Here is a 20,012-nt window from a genome sequence, read left to right as displayed (position 1 = left end):
AGATGGCCTAACCCAGTGGTTTTTACTTCTTTACTGACTGTTGTCTTGTTTTAATCTACTTCTTATGTGACTTCATCCATAACCAGTAAAATACTAAGAGTCATAATAGATGAATCCAGATATAAAGGGGGGAAAATGAACTTCAGGGAATCAAGGTTTATTAAATTCTTTGGGACTGGAGAAATCATTGAGACTGTTGCCCTAAGATATACCTTCAACTTTGAACCAAAATTGTCTTCTGAAATCCCCTTTTAATTAAATAGCAGACTAACTTAAAAAAAAAAAAAGAATGCTACTCTTTTTTACTGCAGTCTCTACAAAAATTGTATGAATCCGCATGGACAAAAATTACTCTGAAGTATAGATGCGAAGTTTGGACAAAGATAATTAGAGTAAGACAGCTAGATGAAAATAATGAGGAGGATGACACGTGAAAAATGGACCTAAGGTCACTGAACATAACCTGCAGAAACTGTTGAATTAAGAAGTGTTTTGCTGTAAATACTGTCATACAAAAGAGAGAAGAATTGATGCCTTTGAGTTACATGCTGGAGAAGAGTATTGAACATATCATTGACCTCCAGGAGAATAAATAGGTCTGTCTCAGAGAGGATAAAACAATTGTCTATTTGAAGGCAAATATTTTGAAGCTCCATGTCATATACTTTGGACAAGGGGTCAGGAGGGACCAGTCCTTAGAGAAGGACATTGTGCTTGTAAGGGTAAAGGGACAGTGCAGGAGAGGAAGACCTCTAGTGCACTGAAAAATGAGTGCACCTAATAACAACATCTCCAGTTATTTTAAATGTTCATTTAAATTGTATTTTGTAAGTAAAATGGATTGATACGGAAACCAGGGCAATGGGATTAGGTGTGTTGGAGTCAGTGAGGCTGGTTCAGAATGGGGCAGGGTTCAGAGGTATTATACATAGGGCATCATGAGTCAGGGAGACTCAGCGGTACATAACAAGAACAGCAAAAGATAATACCCAACAATAACCAGAGAATTATTACCCTCCATGCTCCGGCTTTCCCCTAAAATACTATGCAGACCGCTTTTAAATTTGTGACCAATGTTTACTCTACTTGAGCAAATCAAGATTGAAAGAATTTGCCTGCATTTTAAATTATCAACTTCAAAGTGTCCACTTTGAAGTTAGTGTCTACTTTGGACAGTTAGGTAGCTCTGGTGGCCTAGCGATAAGAAGCTGCACTGCACACCTGAATGCATAAAGTTCAAATCCACCAGCTGGTCAGTGGGAGAAAGATGGGCAAAAGACTCCCTTTCTGTTTACTGTCTCAGAAAACTTGCTAGAGTATAAGTTATACACTGGTTTTGACTTGACTGCTCAACAGTAACAACCCTGGTTCTTAGAAGATACTTATTGTTTAATGATTCCAAAGCAATGCTATCATTATCTTTCGACTTTCGGGGTGGGGGGAATCTTTAATACACAGATGTGAAAACAGAGAAATTCTCTGAAATCTCTAAACACATTACAAAGTAAAGAACATTTCAAGTTTAGCGTAATTGGGCTGCTGCTGTGACATTTTTTCTTCTTCTTTCTGTACTAGAATTTTATTTGTTTGCTTAAAGTAAGACATTCAAAATAAATTTGTGGAATAAAATAATTGTAATCCTGAGGAAACTGGCTGAGAAGAACTTGTTTATTTTTTAAATGATCTGCAAATTTTGCCTTAAAAATAGTTACTAATTCTGGATTCACCAGACAATGACCATAAGTAATTATAGGTTTATAAGGAATATTTACGGATTGTGTCTATATCCTATAGCACTAAGATATGTTTTCTCTTTTACTTTATAGGTTAAAATTACTAATAAGATTAATGTGCAATGCTGAACAGAGCAAAAATACTAATTTTAAAATAGTTTAAATGAATCCATTTTCTCAGACACTTGCCTAATATGAGTCAACAGTAGTCGCTTGTAAATGAAATTTAAATGTCATAAATGTGTCTATTATATTATAAAAACTATAACAACATAATTATAAATAAAATGAATGTCTGATTTAATAATGATATCAAGATTAATTATATGAAGAGTAATATGGCATTAATATCTATTTCCAAAACAGCATGCTTCCAGAAATTCTATGAACATTGATAAACGTCAATACTTGTAGAAGGGCTTCAGGCCTTTTGTTCATAGGGCTGCTATGAGTCATGCTTAACTCAAAGGCAATAAACAACACAACAACAACAACAATTGGAGAAACATCAACAACTTCTGCTATGCAGATAGCACAAATGCTATTAGGTAAATGTGAAGAAGTCTTGAAGTACTTATGGAAGAAGCCTTCAGTAAAGAATATCTCAACACAAAGAAAAAAAATCCACACAAGTGAAATAATAAGCAACATAATGATAAAAGCAGAACTCTGGTGTATTCACACACTGGAATATTATGCAGCATTGGAAAGCAAATAACTCATGGAGTACTATAAAAAATGTGTGATCCTGGAGGACATCATGCTGAGTGAAATATCTCAGTCACAAAAGGACAAATAATTGCATAGCGCCACTGCTGTAAATTGGGACTGACATCTGGGTTGAGGGAAGACAGAGAAGGAAGGGATGAATGACGTATATTGCATTGAAACAGATGAGAGAGAGATAACTATTTAAAAGGGGCATATGATTGGGTATTATTGTCATGACAGGAGTCCAGAATGAGAGCTTCATGGTGGAATGGATTTGGAGGGAGGGATTGCATAACAATGAAAGAGTTTTTCTTTTACTTTCCAAGGAGAAGAGTGAGTTGGGGAGCAGGAGGGTGGACAGAGAGAAAAGTGTAACAATGAATGAATGAAACCCCCAAGTCTCAGTAAACATTTATTAAAATTAATAAAAAAAGAAATCAAAATATGTATTGCATGAGATAAATCTGCTGTCAAGGATCTTATTAAAGTTCTAAAGATCAAGGATGTCAGTTCAAAGACCAAGGAATGACCGATCCATGTCATGAAATTTTCCATTGCTACCTATGCATATTTCCTGGGTGTGCTCACCATCCTGTGCCACGAAATCTGGAGGACAACTAGTTGGCCAACTGACTGGAGGAGATCTATGTTTGTTCCCATTCCAAAGAAAGGTGATGCAAAAGAGTGTGGAGATTATCAAAGAGTATCATTGATATCACATGAAAGTAAGATTCTGCTGAAGAATGACTGGAACAGCACATCAATATAGAACTGTCAGAAGTGCAGGCTGGATTTAAAGGATAGTGTGGTACTAGGCATATTATAGCTATTGTCAGACAGATCTTGGCTGAAAGAGTATCAGAGGCATGTCTGTTTCATTGACTATGCAAAGTCATTTGACTGTGTGTATCACAACAAACTGTGGCTGACTCTGAGAAGAATGGGATCCTAGAACACTTGATTGTGCTTATGCAAAATCCATACTAAGATCAGGAGGCAGTAATCAGAACAGAGCAAGAATAAAAAACTGGGAAGGGTGTGAGCCAAGGATGTATCCTATTTTCATATTTTTTCAGTCTATATGTGGAACAGATTATCTGGGAAGCTGGGCTTTATGAGGAGAAATGTGGCATCAGGATTGGAGGTAGACTCATCAACAATCTGCATTATGCAGATGGCACAACCCTGCTTGCTGAAACTGAGAAGAACACAAAGCACTTGCTTCAGAAGGCCAAGGAATGCAGCTTTCAATATGGATTGAAGCTAAACATCGAGAAAACAAAGACTTTCACCACTGGGCTGATTGAAAGCATCATGATAGATGGTGAAGAGACTGAAATTGTCAACAGCTTCCATTTGCTTGCATCCACAATAAATACTCTTGGTCCCAGTAGCCAGTAAATTAAAAGACAAATTGCATTGGGAAATTCTGCTGTCAGAGAACTCTCCAAAGTACTGAAGAGCAATAATGTCAGTCTGGAGACTAATGTGCACTTGATATAGGCCATGGCCTTTGCAATTCCTTGCTATGCATCAGAGAGCTGAGCAATGACTAGGGATAATAGAAGCAGAATAGATGCCTTTGAGCGGTGGTTCTGGAGAAGAGTATTAAGTATACCACAGACTGCTAGGAGAATAAACAAGTTTGTCTTGGAGAGGGTGAAGCCATGCTGCTCCTTGGAGGCAAGGATTCTGAAGCTTTGTCTGACATACTTTCGACCTTTTGTAAGACAGTATCAGTCCTTGGAGAGAGACTTCATGCTTGGGAGGGTGGAGGGACAGAACAGGAGAGGAAGACCCTCAATAAGTTATATTGATTTAGTAAATGACATGATGATGATAGCTGTGTCAGAGACAGTAAGATTGACACGAGATAGAGCAGGATTTAGGGCTCTTGTACATAGAGTCACTATGAGTTGCAGTGACTCGATGGCACATAACAACAACAACAACTACAACCTATATATGTGAAAGTCAGGCAATGAAAAATAAGAGCAAGGGAAAACTGATGCCTTTCAATTACAGTGCTGGCAAAGAACACTGAATATACTATGTTGTTGCTGTTGTTCTTACGTATACAGAGTCACTGTACCAGAGGGAATTGGCTGACACAGAAGAATTTCATGGAAGAACACATGAACAAGAGCTTGTGGTGATGAAGGAGGAAGTTCAAGTTGCTCTGAAAGAATTGGCAAAAACAAGGCTCTAGGAGTTGACGGCATACCAATTGACATGTTTCAACAAACAGATGCTGCTCTGGATGTGCTCATTAAGTTGTGCCAAGAAATCTGGAGAATAGCCAGCTGGCAAACTGATTGGAAGAGTTCCCATTCCAAAGAAAAGTGTGGAAATTATCGAACAGTATCAGTAATATCACATGCAAACAAAATTCTGCTGAAAATTATCCAAAAACAACTGGAGCAACACATCAACAGAGAGCTACCAGATGTGCAAACTGGATTTAGAAGAGGCCTTGGGACTGTGGATATTATAGCTAATGTTAGATGGAACTTGGCAGAAAGCAGAGAGTACCAGAAGAATGTCTATCTCTGCTTCATTGACTATGCAAAGGCTTTTGACTGTGTGGATCACAACAAGCTGTGGCTGACTCTGAGAAGAATAGGAAGCCAGAACATTTGATTGTGCTAATGTGAAACCTATACTTGGACCAAGAGGCAGTTGTCAGAACGGAGCAAGGATACACTGTATAATTTTCTGAACATACTATGAACTGCCAAAATCACAAGCAAATCTATTTAGGAAGAAGTTGAATTAGATTGCTCCTTAGAAGTCTGGATGGTGAAACTTTGTCTCACAGATTTTAGACATATTATCACAAGAAGCAAGTCCTTACCTTCATGCTTGGTAAATTAAGGATTCTGCAAAACAGAGGAGTAGATGGACTACAGTAGATGGATTATTGGCAAAGTGACTATAACAATGGGCTTAAGCACAGCAGAGATTGTGGAGTTGGCATGGGATCTGGAAGTTTAGTTCTGTTGTATAAATATTTTGTCTCTATGAATTGAGTCTGCTTAATAGTACCTAACAATCCAACATCAGTGGTTTGGGAAATTTCTGGAATCCTTTTTTTCTTTTTTGAGATCTCTCTAGTGTTATTTTGTATTAAGTCTTGTCCTTCTGGGAAGACTTCATAAGTACAAATATCCACAGTCAAGATTCCTTGCATTTTGACTGATGATCTACTAATTGTATTATTTTTCTTATGTGCCACTGAGTTACCTGCATAGTGATCCTATACACAACAGCTCTGAAGCCTGCCCTATCCTGAACCAGTCTCTCTGACTCTGACACACCTACCCCCATTACTCCAATTACTGTTTCCATCCATCTCATCTCAGTGTGCTCTGGTAGCCAAGTGGTTAGAATCTGTGTTACAATCTCAAAGGATTGTGGTTCAAATCCACCAGGTACTCCATAAGAGAAGAATAGGCAACCTCCTTTTATGCAATTAACAATCTCTGAAAACCTACTGATGGGTTCACAATAGCTCTGAACCCTGCCCTATTCTGAGCCAGTCTCACTGACTCTGACACACCTACCCCCATTGCCCCAGTTACTGTATCAATCCTTCTCATCTAGTGTCCTCTCCTGCTCTGTCCCTCTTCATTTCCAAGCATTATGTCCTTCTCCAAAGAGTAGTCCTTCCTTGCCATGTGCCCAAAGTATGTGAGACAAGCCTTCAAAATCCTTGTTCGAAGGAGAAACTTGGTTTCACCATCTCCAAGACATACCTGTTTGTTCTCTTGGTGATACATGGTATGTTCAATACTCTTTTCTAGCACCACAACTCAAAGGTATTGATTCTACTTCTGTCATCCTTAGTCATTGTCCAGCTCTCTGATGTATAGGAAGTAATTACCAATACCATGACCTGGAACAGATGCACCTTAGTCCCTAGAGTGGCATCATTGTTCTTTAGTGTTTTGCAGATGTCTCTGGCAGACATTGCTAATGAAACATGTCTTTTGACATCTTGGCTGCTAATTCCAAGAGTGTTGATTGTTGGGCCAAACAAGCTGAAGTTTATTAACAACTTCAATCTTTTCTCCATCTATTGTAGTGCTCCCAACAGGCCCCGTGGTGAGAATCTTTGTCTCCTTGATGTTGAGCTTCTATACATATTAAAATTGCTGTTCTTGATCAGTTTTAATCCACTAAATGTGTGAGAGAAAGAGATACAGTCTATTCATATTAAGATTTACAGTCTGCAAAACCTGAAGGATGATCATTTTGAGTCAGATGTTACTCTAGGGCAATGAATTGGCTTTGGTATGAGTTTGGTTTGGTCTCTAAAATGTATTCTAAAATATTAGCGTCCATTTTTAATTTTGTTTGCTAGTTTTGCAAAAACAGAAATACCATAGCTGGGTGACTTTAAAAAGACATTCTTTTCTTTTCACCCAATTATGAGTCCAAATCATCATTTCATCCACGTCAGTTCCTTCTGTGAGTCTTTTTCCTGATAACAAATTTATGCTGCTGCTCTTAATATCTTTGTTACTCGATCTGTTTTACCCATTGTGTGGTTCTATGCGAATTCTGCTCATTTTATAACGCATATGTAATTCTTTTCAGGATTCATCACTTATTGATCATAATGAATAAATACGCCATCAACTATACAAAATTTCATCCTATGATCTTTGCCCTTCTATCACCAATGCCCTAGTTTTCAGTCCTTTTTCTTTGCTTCTAACTTTTTCCATCCCAAAGTAGCAATAATGTATCTTTATTGCATATTCAATCAATTTCAAACCGCAAAAGTTGGCAAAATCATTCATCTTTGTCTTTAGTGGTTGATGTATATATGTGCATAACAGTTGTATTAACAAGTATTCTTTGTGTGGTTATAGATTTCAACCTATCAGTGAGTAGTGCTGATAGTATTTCAGGATGGATTTTGAAATGTTCATTTTGACAATGACTTTGACACCAATCTTCTTCAAGTCTTTATTCCCAGTAGTATATCACATGATTGCCTAATTCAAAATGGTCAATTCATCTCAGTTTATTAATGTCATTTTTATGTTGAAGTTGAACAAAGAATAAGGAAATTGAAGAAGAGTCAATGCTTTTGAAATGTGGTCTTGGCAAAGAGAAAAATGGAATACCCCATGGATTTATGTCACAAGTTCAGAGGACTCTCTAGAGGCTAGGATGATAAAACTTCAGCTCATATACTTTGAGTATGTTGTCAGGAGGCACAATACTTGGAGAATTAGTGGGTCGGCAAAAGAGAGGAAGATCCTCAATGAGATGAATTCACACAATTACTACAACAATGGGTGTGAATAGGCAGAGATTTTTAGAATGGCACAATAGGATAAGAGTTTGTTCATAGAGTCACTATGAGTTTTTGCTAGTTTGATGATACCTGACAACAACTACAGTCAGAGGTTACTTCATCAATATAACACAAGAAAACATCCATAACAGCACAGTGCCTTTCATACATACAGCAAAACAATAGCAACAAAAAAGCAAACTCTTGCTTTCAAGTCCATCCCAACTCATAGTGACCCTTTCAGATAGAGTAAAATTGCCTCACCTGGTTTCCCGGAATCAGACTGGGACATTATTCTGAAGTACAGGGACTTTGGAATGTCGATTTTTTTTTCCTTTAACATTCTAGCACTTACCACTATACACCAAAGCTCCCTCTTACAAATATAAATATAGGGGATTAGGATTCCAAGACGTATTTGTGGTTGTTGTTGTTGTTGTTGTTGTTATGTGCCATCGAGTTGCTTGCAACTCATAGTGACCCTATGTAAAACAGTCCTAAACTCTGGTCTGTCCTGTGCCAATACCACTGTCTCTGACACACCCATCCTGATTACCCCAGTCACTGAATCAATTCCCCACCTAGAGGGCCTTCTCCTCCTGTGCCGTCCCTCCACCCTTCCAAGCATAACGTCCTTCTCCAAGGACCGGTCTCTCCTTACAACATGACCAAATTATATCAGACAAAGCCTCAGAATCCTTGCCTCCAAGGAGAAGCCCAGTTTAACCCTCTCCAGGACAAATCTGTTTTCTTAGCAGTCCATAGTACCCTAAGTACTCTTCTCCAGTACCACAGCTCAAAGGCATCAATTTTCCTTCTATCCTCCCTAGTCATTGTCCAACTCTCTGATGCATAACAAGTGATTGCAAAGACCATGGCCTGTACCAGACACACCTTAGTCTCCAGAGAGACACCATTGCTCTTCAGTACTTTGGAAAGGTCCCTAACAGCAGACTTTCCCATCCCTATACGTCTTTTCATTTCCTGGCAGCTGGTGCCAAGAATGTTGATTGTGGAGCCAAGCAGACTAAAGCTGTGAACAATCTCAATCTCTTCACCATCCATCCTGATGCTGCCAATTGGTCCAGTGAGGAGAATCTTTGTCTTCTTGGCACTGAGCCTCAATCCATATTAGAGGCTGCAGTCCTTGACCCTCAGCAGCAAGCGCTTCAGTTTCAGCAAGCAGGGATGACACAATTTGCATAACACAGATTGTTGGTAGATCTTCCACCAATCCTGATGCCACATTTCTCCTCATAGAGCCCAGACTCCCAGATGATCTGTTCTGCATACAGATTGAAAAGGTGTGGAGACAGGACACATCCCTGGTGTACGTCCTTCCCAATTTTGAACCATGCAGTGTTTCCTTGCTCTGTTCTGACAACTGCCTCTTGGTCGTAGGAAACATAATTCAATCCAATGTAAAATAATGTCAACGTAATTTAAATTTCTCAGTTACACAGTAAAATCAACATCCCTTTTTGTATCTTAGAGAGTTTGGAACAGAAAATACATATGTCAAGAAAACAAATTTATTGAGTTAATAAAATATGAAACAAAATGTAAAATGTAAAAAGAGTATGATGAAACCAGTTACAGATGAAAATTATACTGTTCGACCTTAACAGCATTTGCCTATTTTCAGCCTCACCCCTCTCATTGGAAGTGGTTACGTGGTGAACTTCTTTGTACTTAGTGTTGTTAAGTCAACAGTCACTCACTCGCTCATAGTGACCCTGTGAACAAAGGATCTGAACCCTGTTCTATCCTGTGCTAACCTCATAATCTCTAATATACTTAAGCCTGTTATTTCAGTCCCTGTGTCAATCTGTCTTGTTGAGTGTCTTTCTCACTTATGCTGACCCTCCACTTTCCTAAGTATGATGTCCTTTTCCAAGGACTGGTTCCCCTTACCAATATACCCTAATCTAAGTATGCGAGGCAAAACTTCATTATCCTTGCTCTAAGCAAGATCCTGCTTGCACTTTCTGCATATTTGTTAGCTCTCTTACAGTCTATGAGATATTCATTAATCTTCTCCATCACCACAATTCAATGGCATCTATTCTTCTTATGTCAACCATAGTAAAATTTCTTGTTCAATACTACTTATATTGGTTCTTCTAGTGTCCAACCCACCAGTACTGAGAATAAGAAGCTTTACAAATACATGTTAAATATTGTCTCATTCTTTTCCTATATTTTCTTTGTACAGTTTTAACATTTGCTACTAAAGAGTGAATATTAAATAAATAAATTTATACAAATAAGTTTAAATAAATAAATTCAACTGTACAGTATAAAATGTTATTTTTATTTGTGGCCAAATCATCTCTGACTCATGGATATGGTATGTGAAGGAAATATTACCTTTTCTTATACAATCTTTATGGCAATTGATAGGTTTGTGTATATTATTTTAATTATTATGTCAATTTATTTCGTTCATTAACCTACAGCATTTTTGTTAAAATTTTTCAAACATAGTGTCCTATTTTTCTTGAAGAAATTCCAAAGAAAGCAAGCTGTTGTCTCACCAGTCCACGTTCTAAGGGGCATTATAGTTAGGTCATCTTGATTCTAAGAGTGATTGGGTTATGAGGAAGAAATTTTGGCACTTCAACTTAAAATTCCACTTCCACTAAAATTCTTCATTCTTTCTTTCTAATTGCTCAGCTTTCACAGTTTTACTCAAGCACAGAGGAGTATTTCAATGGAAAAGCTATTAACTAGGAAAAGTCTTCAAAGGCCTAAAATGAGGAAAAGATGAGGTTGATAAAAGATATTGTGCCAAGAATCAAAGCAACTAATTTGTAGTCTTAACTAAATACCCCTTTGTTAATGAGTGTTATGTTTCCGGGAAGATACATGTTACTGTAACCATTGACTAGTCAGTCACTGGCTTTCTTATAAATTTAAGTTAGAATTAAATTTCATAGAGTCCGTAAGAGATCAATTAAGATGAAACTGTTTAGTCATTATTTAGAGGGTTTTTGAAGGCTTGTTCTTCCAGACGTCGATGGCCAGTCCTGCTTCTTAATCTGTCTTTGTCTGGAAGTTCCGCTGTAACCTGTCCCCCATGGGTGACCCTACAGGTATTTGTACAGTAACACAGATTCGCGTATCATAACATCACAGTTCCAAGTGGGGACAAGTAGGCCTTGCTTAACCACTCTGCCAAGAACAATTGATAAAATATACACTTATTGTCTTAAGTATTACGCACATTTTTCATTAAGATATCTCTGCTTCTTCTAATCAGAAGGTAATGTTGTGCCCTTATTTAGAAATTATCAGAAAATTGTATATTAATAGAGCCCACGTATACATTTTTGTTGGTTTTTTGTGTATGTCAGAAAAAGAGGAAGAGAAAAGAGAGAGAGGGAGGGGGGGAGAGAGAGAGAGATGGAGAGAGGACGAGAGAGAGGGAAGGGGAAAGAGAGATAATCAGCATCCTGGATGGATTGTGAAAAACTGGAAAAATTCTTTGTGCTGAACTCTAGTGTCCTCTAAGAACAGTATAAATTAACCATAATCTCTGTCCTCCAGACTAAAACATCTCAATGACTAAAGCAACTCTTTTAAGAATAATTATGCTAGAAGATTAGTTTCTGAAAACTGAAAGGCATGTAGAATTATTTTGTTCTCTGTGTTTATATAGGTAGTGAGTTGGAATTGTGCTGTACTGAATTTAAAAAGTAAATATTTACTGCACACATTCTATGCTCAGGACTGTGTTAAGTGTATTAGAGTTAGAGAAGATACATAAAATGGAATTATCGAGGAGTCTACACTATGAGGTGACAAGGCCACAAATTGAAAACATGGTATACAATATAAACAGTAGAAATGCTAAATTGCGCAGTTTAGAAGAACTACAGACCTACTGGGCTGTAACAAAAAAAGAGGACTCATAAGAGGAAAGACGAAGCTTACTTCTGCCACTACGCACAATTGCCACATAATGATTTTCCTATTATTGTCCACTTTACCCTCCTATTTCTTATTCTAATTTTGATTCATACATTCAATTTAACAAAGCAATAGACACTTAGTAAGCACTCAATAAGCAATTATAGCATATTCATATTATACAATTATATAATATACTCATATTCAGTATCAGGTATTAATACCTTGTGTATCTTTCTATTAGGAGGTTTGAAATCACGTTGTCAACAAATCAGTTATTCAAATCTTCTGCATTCTATAAAATGTAATAGTATCTAATGGCAATATTCTCATTCAGCATTTTAACAATGTTTGTAATATGTTTGCTATATCTTCCTTTAAAATCAAGTGTCATTTCAGTCATAAACACCATAAACCCCACTGATTAATTTAGAAGGTGAAGGAATAATTTCCATTAGAAAAATTCAGCGTAGCATAAACAGATGTTATGTTCTTTCTTAATAATACTACCATTCTTCATGTAAACATCCTGTTGGAATAGTCTGATCAACATTTGAAAGTCAACCATGTTTTATTTTTGTATGACAACAACAACAAAAACCCACCAGGATAAACATTTCTTTATAGAGAATAGATTTGCTTTTTTCCTTGTTTTTGCCCCGGTAGAAATGTATCTGTAATCTTCTTTTATGTACTAGCCTTAACATATTTCACCATTATTCAGAATCACATGATCCTTCAACAGTAGGTGGTAAACCCAATATCTTTGTGGTTTTGAGTAATGTTCAGAATATAACTAAAATAAATCAATACAGACCAAATCCGGCACTCACACAACAGGTAAACTAGTCATTTCCATTCCCTGGAACAGTTCTCAGTGAATTGTCCATCATTCACTGTTCTTTGCAGTTTAAGTGAAATATTACGGTAAACAGCTCCTTTCTTAAGAAGATCAATTTTCCTTTACAAACATATTTTATTATAAAAATAGCAATAGTTTGTGATGTGAAAATAATAACAGTTCTTTCTCTTCACCACCCTGCTTATAATTTCCCCCCTTACATATAGATATGACAATAGTTTGCACAAAAACAAGAAGAGTATGAAATTAAAATTCATCCTCAGCTTGTAATGGCACTATTTAGTTCTGAGATTTAGATTTTACAGCAGTGAGCAAAGTGTAGGTGGAAACAAATATGTCATTTTCTACACTCCTTTATTATTCCTGAACTTGTTTGTTTTATGCTATAAAAACTCCAAAATTTTTTTAGTTAATACATTAAATTAACCAATTAAAATTGTGCATTATGTAAAGAATATGACAGTTCTTCCTTATAAAATAGTTTTTCAAAGTTATACACACAGCAAAAATTTTAATTTGAGAAGGAAATAAATTATGAGGAATTCTATGTCAGTTTTGATTCTTAAAGCATCTTTTCCAATATTTCTAAAAAGTAGACTACATTACCTGAAAGTTCTAAACAAAAGTGCCTATAAAAATTGGAAATGAGTTCACAGTTTGTTCTGCACCCCTCCAGAAAGTTAAGCTTAGATCTTTTTATTATCTGTGAAGTTTTTTTCAGCATAAAAACTTCAAAACTCCAAACAGTTGAACTTTGAATATGATTTTTGGGATATTTTAAAAGGAACTTTGTGTAGAATTTTTCCCCCCTACATTAGACAGACAAAACTGTATGGATCACAACAAGCAATGGCTGACTCTGAGAAGAATAGGAATCCCAGAACATTTGATTGTTCTTATGTGAAACCTATACTTGGACCAGGAGACAGTCATCAGAATAGAGCAAGGAGACACTACATGGTTCAAAATAAAAAAGGGGGTCCATCAGAGATGTATTTTGTCTCCATACCTTTTCAATCTGTATTCAGAACAGATCATCCGAGACACTGGGCTGTACAAGGAGGAATATAGTTTCAGGATTTGTAGAAGAGTCATCAACAACTTGTGTTATGCAGACAACACAACCCCGCTTGCTGAAACTGAGGAGGACCTGAAGCACTTGCTGTAGATGGTCAAGGACTGAAGACTTCAATATGGAATGAAGCTCAACATCAAGAAAACAAAGATTCTCACCACTGGGACAACCGGCAGCATCAATATGGATGGTGAAGAGATTGAGATAGTTAACAGTTACAGTTTACTTGGCTCCACACTCAACACTCTTGGTAATAGCAGCCAGGAAATCAAGAGACAAATCACATTGGGAAAGTCAGCCGTGAGGGACCTCTCAAGAAGTACTGAAGAGCAACAACATCAGGCTGGAGACTAAGGTGTGCCTGATCCGGGCTATAGTCTTCACAATTACGTGCTTTGCATAGGAGAGTTGGACAGTAACTAGGGATTTTAGAAAGAGAATTGAGCCTTTGAGCTGTGGCGTGTTGAATATACCATAGACTGCTAGTAGAACAAACAGGTTTGTCCTGGAGAGGGTAAAGCTGGAGTGCTGCTTGGAGTCAAAGATTCTAAAGCTTCCTCTGACATACTTTGGGCATGTTGTAAGTAGGGACTGGTCCTTGGAGAGGGACATCATGTTTGGGAGGGGGGGGGAAGGTGCAGGAGAGGAAGACCCTCCATGAGATGGATCGATTCTGTGAGTGGAGTGTGGGAATGAGTGTGTCAGAGATGGTGAGGTTGGCACAGGATCAAACGGTGTTTAGGGCTCTTATATATTGGGTCGCTATGAGTCTCAAGCAACTTGATGGCACATAACAACAATAGCAGACATACCAAAAAAAAGTCTTTTTCATAGTATTAGAATAAGCCCAAAATCAAATAGCTTTCAGTATAGACTTTTCCCCCCTGAGGCATTCTGCTGATTCTAGTAGATGATTAAAAATTTAGACAAAATGTAGCTATCAAGACCAGGTTGATGATGAAGATATACAATAAATTGTGAGATCATCCATAATAATAATACTTTGAAAATTTATTTAAGTCTATCTGAAAAAAGTATTTCTTAAGTAGAAAGTCATCTTTTCATTAATTCATAAATGTTTACATTAGCATATTGGACCAGGAAATACTGTGTCCATTTTACAACTGAAGAAGCTGTGCTTTATTATGATCAAGTGGCATGTAGGAATTTATAAACTAAAAGCAGGAGAACGTAATGTAACAGTTGTTGTTATGTGATGTCAAATAAACTATGACTCAGCAACCCTATGAGCAACAGATTTGAACCTTGCCCTTTCCTGCCACATCTCACAATCTGTATTCAAGCCTATTGTGCTAGGCATTGTATCAATCTATGTTACCAAGGATCTTCCTCTTTTCACTGACCTTCTATGTTCCCAGCATAAAGTCTCCCTCCAAATACCAGCTGGTTCTTAAATTTCACCACCCTTGTCCCTGACTGTACTTCCTTCAAGATATATTTGCTTCTTCTTTTAGTGTCTATATTACAATATGGATTGAAGTTCAATATCAAGGAAACAAAGATACCACTGGGCCAGCTGGCAGCATCGTGATAGATGGGAAAGAGATTGAGATTGTTAGCAGGTTCAGCTTGCTTGGCTCAGCAGTCAACACTCTTGGTACCAGCAACCAGAAAAACAAAAGAAGAATTGAATTAAGAAAATCTGCTATCAGAGACCTCTCCAGGGTACTGAGGATCCTGGGTGTCAATCTAGAGACTAAGGTGCACCGAATCCAAACCATGGTCTTCACTATTATTTGCTATGCATCAGAGAGTGGAACAATGAATAAGGATGATAGAAGAGAAACTAATGCCTTTGAGTTGTGGTACTGGAGAAGAGTATTGAATATACAATGTACTGCTAAGAGAACAAACAGGTCTGTCCTGCAAAGGGTGCCACCAGATTTCTCCTTGGAGGCAAGGATTTCGAAGCTCCATCTCACATACTTTGAGCATGTTGCCAATAGGGACTGGTCCTTGGAGAAGAACATTATGCTTGGGAGGGTGGACAGACAGCATAACAGAGGAAGACCCTAGTTTAGATGCATTGACTCAGTGAATGGTTTAATTAGGAGTAGATGTGTTGGAGACAATGAAATTGGCTCAAGATAGAGCAGGATTCAAACTGTTGCACATAGTTTCACTATGAGTCACGGTTGACTGGATGGCACTTAGTAAGAACAACATTAAAATCTTAGTCTCTTTCAAAATATTTTTTTTAACACAACACACAAAGATAAGATTTTGAAGAGAAAGTAAGAAAAATACCAAAGACAAGGTTTAAAAGTTTTGATGAGCCCTCAATATTGACCACTCACTATTTAACTAAGTCAGAACTGCTGGTAATGATGATTTCCCAAGTGTTGTATTACTGTCAGACAACATTACACCACATTGTTTGTTGTTGTTTTGTTGTTATGTGCCCTTGAATCGTTTGTGACTCATAGTGATCCTATGCCAGTATATTGTCTCAAACACACTTATTCCCATTACTGCAGTGACTGAATCAATCTATCTCACTAAGGGTCTTCCTCTCCTGCACTGTCCCTTCATCAACCCAAACATGATGTCCCTCCCCAAGGACTAATCTCACCTTGCAACTTGTCCAAAGTATGTCAGACAAAGCTTCAGAATCCTTGCGTCCAAGGAGAAGCCTGGCTTCACCCTCTCCTTAATGAATTTATTTGTTCTCCTAGTAGTCCATGGTATATTCAATACTCTACTCCAACACCACAGCTCAAAGGGATCAACTCTCCTTCTATCATCTCTAGTCACTGTCTAGCTCTCCTACTCTTAAGTAGATTGTAAGTGATTGCAAAGAACGTGGGCTATATCAGAAGCACCTTAGTCTTCAGACTGACATCATGACTCTTCAGTACTTTGGAGAGGTCTTTTGACCAGATTTTTTAAAATATAAGATGCAGCAATGAACATCAGATTGACTTGATCTAAGAAAGGATGTATTAAGGCCATTGAACTTGTTCTCAATGAATCCTTCAGTGAGAGAAGTGGAGAGGTTTCTGTGTATATTATTTTGTAAGAATCATTTGCCCCTAACAAGTAAGTTCAATTCAGGCCGTTCCTATAAAATAATTTTATCTGTGGAACATCAGAAAGGTAAACAAAGAAATAAAATCCTAAAATTACTAATATACAAGAGGCTTTTTAACATATGACAGACTTGTCCAAATCCTGACTTCTTTTTTTTTGTACTAATTTATTTATGAAATTCAAATACATTGTTTCCCAGAACAGATTCTACCAATTTCCCTCACCCCCACCCCCAATCAAATTGTACAACTTCAGGGGGATTAACCAAGGACTTGTACAAACCCTCACTTCTTGAAAAGAAGATAGGTAAATATTTATCTGTAGGGGGAATCAAAGTAAAATATCACAAATGAAATTTGCAAAGTCGGGGGAACAAAGTAAAATATTACAATGAAATGTGCAAGGAGTTGGAGTCAGAAAATCAGAAGGTCTGAACTGCTCAGGATTTCTTAAGCTCAAGGAACTGAAGAACAAATTCAAATCTCGAGTTGCTATAATCAAGGATGCTTTAGACAGAATTAAATGATCCAGGAAGTATTAAAAGAAGATGGAAAGAATATACTGAGTCACTGTATCAAAAGGAATTGGCAGACACAGAAGAATTTCATGAAATAACATATGAGCAAGAGTCTATGGTGATGAAGGAAGAAGTTCAAGCTGCTTTGAAGAAAATAGAAAAACATAAGGACCCAGGAATAGATGGTATTCCAACTCACATATTTCAGCTAACAGTGATGCCCTGGACGTGTTCACCAAGTTGTGCCAAGAAATCTGGAGAACAACCACTTGGCCAACTGACTGGAAGAGATCTATACTTGTTCCCATCCCAAAGAAGGGTGACCCAACGGAGTGTGGAAACTATAGAACAATATCTTTGATTTCACATGCAAGCAAAATTCTACTAAAGATTATCCAAAACCAACTGGAACATCACATCAACAGAGAACTGCCATAAGTCCAGGCTGGGATTAGAAGGGGTTGTGGTACTAGGGATACTGTAGCTAATGGTCGATGGATCTTAGCTGAAAGCAGGGAATACCAGAAGAATGTCTATCTGTGTTTCAGTGACTATGCAAAGACATTTGAGCGCGTGGATCATAACAAACTGTGGCTGACTCTGAGAAGAGTGGGAATCCCAGAACACTTGAATGTTCTAATGGGAAAGCTATACTTGGACGAAAGGGCAGTCATCAGAACAGAGCAGGGAAGCACTGCATGGTTCAAAATTGGAAAGGGCGTATGCCAGAGATGTGTCCTGTCTCCATACGTTGTCAACCTGTATGTAGAACAGATCATCCAGGAGGCTGGGCTCTACGAGGAAAATGTGGGGTCAGGATTGGTTGAAGATCTATGAACAATCTGCGATATGCAGATAACACAACCCTGCTTGCTAAAACTGAGGAAGACCTGAAGCGCTTGCTGCAGAAGGTCAAGGACTGCAGCCTTCAATATGAATTGAGGCTTAATGTCAAGAAGAGAAAGATTCTCACCATTGGACCAATTGGCAGCATCAGGATGGATGGTGAAGAGATCGAGATTGTTCACAGCTTTGGTTTGCTTGGCTACACAGTCAACATTCTTGGCACCAGCAGCCAGGAAATTAAGAAACATTGGGATGGAAAAGTCTGCTGTTAGGGACCTTTTCAAAGTACTGAAGAGCAATGGTGTCTCTCTGGAGACTAAGGTGTGTCTGGTACAGGCCATGGTCTTTGCTATCACTTGTTATGCATCAGAGAGTTGAACAGTGACCAAGGAGGATAGAAGGAGAATTGATGCCTTTGAGCTGTGGTTCTAGAGAAGAATTTTGAGAGTACCATGGACTGCTAAGAAAACAAAGATTCATCCTGGAAAGGGTTAAACTGGGTTGCTCCTTGGAGGCAAGGATTCTGAGGCTTCACCTAACATACTTTGGACATGTTGTAAGGAAGGACCAGTCCTTAGAGAGAGACATCATGCTTGGTAGGGTGGAGGGAGAGCGCAGGAGGGGAAGGCCCTCTAGGAGGGTAATGAGGGTAATCTGGGGTAATCGGATGGGTGTGTCAGAGGCAATGGGATTGGCACAGGACAGAGCAGAGTTTAGGGCTGTTGTACATAGGGTCACTATGAGTTGCAAGAGACTCGATGGCACATAACTACAACAGGGGGAATCATAAGGTAACTCTGAAAACTTGTACATTTTAAAGAATGCTCAGTGTTACTACTGTCTGTGTTAATATCTCTACAGTAATTCTCTCACACTGTAGGAGGGTGTGAGATTGAAGATGCAATTCTAGGGGAAAGTTTGATCTTTTTCAGATCTGGGGCAATGTGCTTATCTCCTTTCAACACCTATGGGCCTAGCTAGCATTCCTTGGAGATCTCTGTTTGTCTTGGCATTTTTCACTGGGTGAGGAAGAGTCTTAATGTTAACGCCCAGAGTCCAAAGGACATGTTCCACTTATGGCTCTTCTATATTGATGGTGGTAGGTCCCTCTTTATCTGCTCCCTTTCATCTCCCCTTATATTTCTTACAAGATAAAAGATAATACTGTTCGAATCCCAAGGAACTTACAAGGACTTACTAGGTTTACTCATTAGGACTATCACAACTGTTAAGGGTCGTGAGTTCTACCTAATAGTGCCTTATCATCATAATCATAATTGAATACTCATTAACATAACCTAATTTTGCCTCATTAACACATGGAGGTCAGAATTTTTAACATATCGTACAGTATTGATTCACAAAATAGAGAAAAACTATACATAGTCCTGAGGATAATTGTCTCACTAAATGGGCACAGATTTTGGAGATAGTGATTCAGTCTATGACAAAGTTCTCTATTTTCTACTGTACTTTACCCAGTATAAATTTCTTATGTAGGGTCTTGTTCCTGCTAAGACATGTTCAAGTCAATTGAGGTTAAATTTCACCATTTTTTTTCTATTAATTATTCTGGCCTTCTTTGCTTCAAAGAAATTTGTTTTTTCAGAAGTTTATAGTACATTCAATATTCTTCCTCAAACCTTAATTCAATTGAGTTTGAACTTCCTCCTTCATTATCATTGCTTTTTGATCATATGTTGTTTCATGAAATTCTTCTGTGTCAGCCAATTGTTTCTGTTACAGTGACTCTGTATACTCCTTCCATCTTCTTTTAATGCTTCCTGTATAATTTCATGTTCTACCCTTAGCATCTTTATGTATTGCAACGCAGGGATTGAATTTGTTCTTCAATTCCTTCAGCTTAAGAATGTTAACTGAGTGTGACCCTTTTGATTTTCTAACTCCAGCTCTGTGCACATTATCATATGATACAATCTTGATTGCTGAAACTGAGGAGGACCTGAACTATTTGCTGCGGAAGGTCAAGGACTGTA

This window comes from Elephantulus edwardii, unplaced genomic scaffold (genome assembly GCF_000299155.1).
Source record: "Elephantulus edwardii isolate Elephantulus edwardi_28Jun2011 unplaced genomic scaffold, EleEdw1.0 scaffold00167, whole genome shotgun sequence".
NCBI classification, from domain to species: Eukaryota; Metazoa; Chordata; class Mammalia; order Macroscelidea; family Macroscelididae; genus Elephantulus; species Elephantulus edwardii.
Note: the sequence above shows the minus strand (reverse complement) of the source record.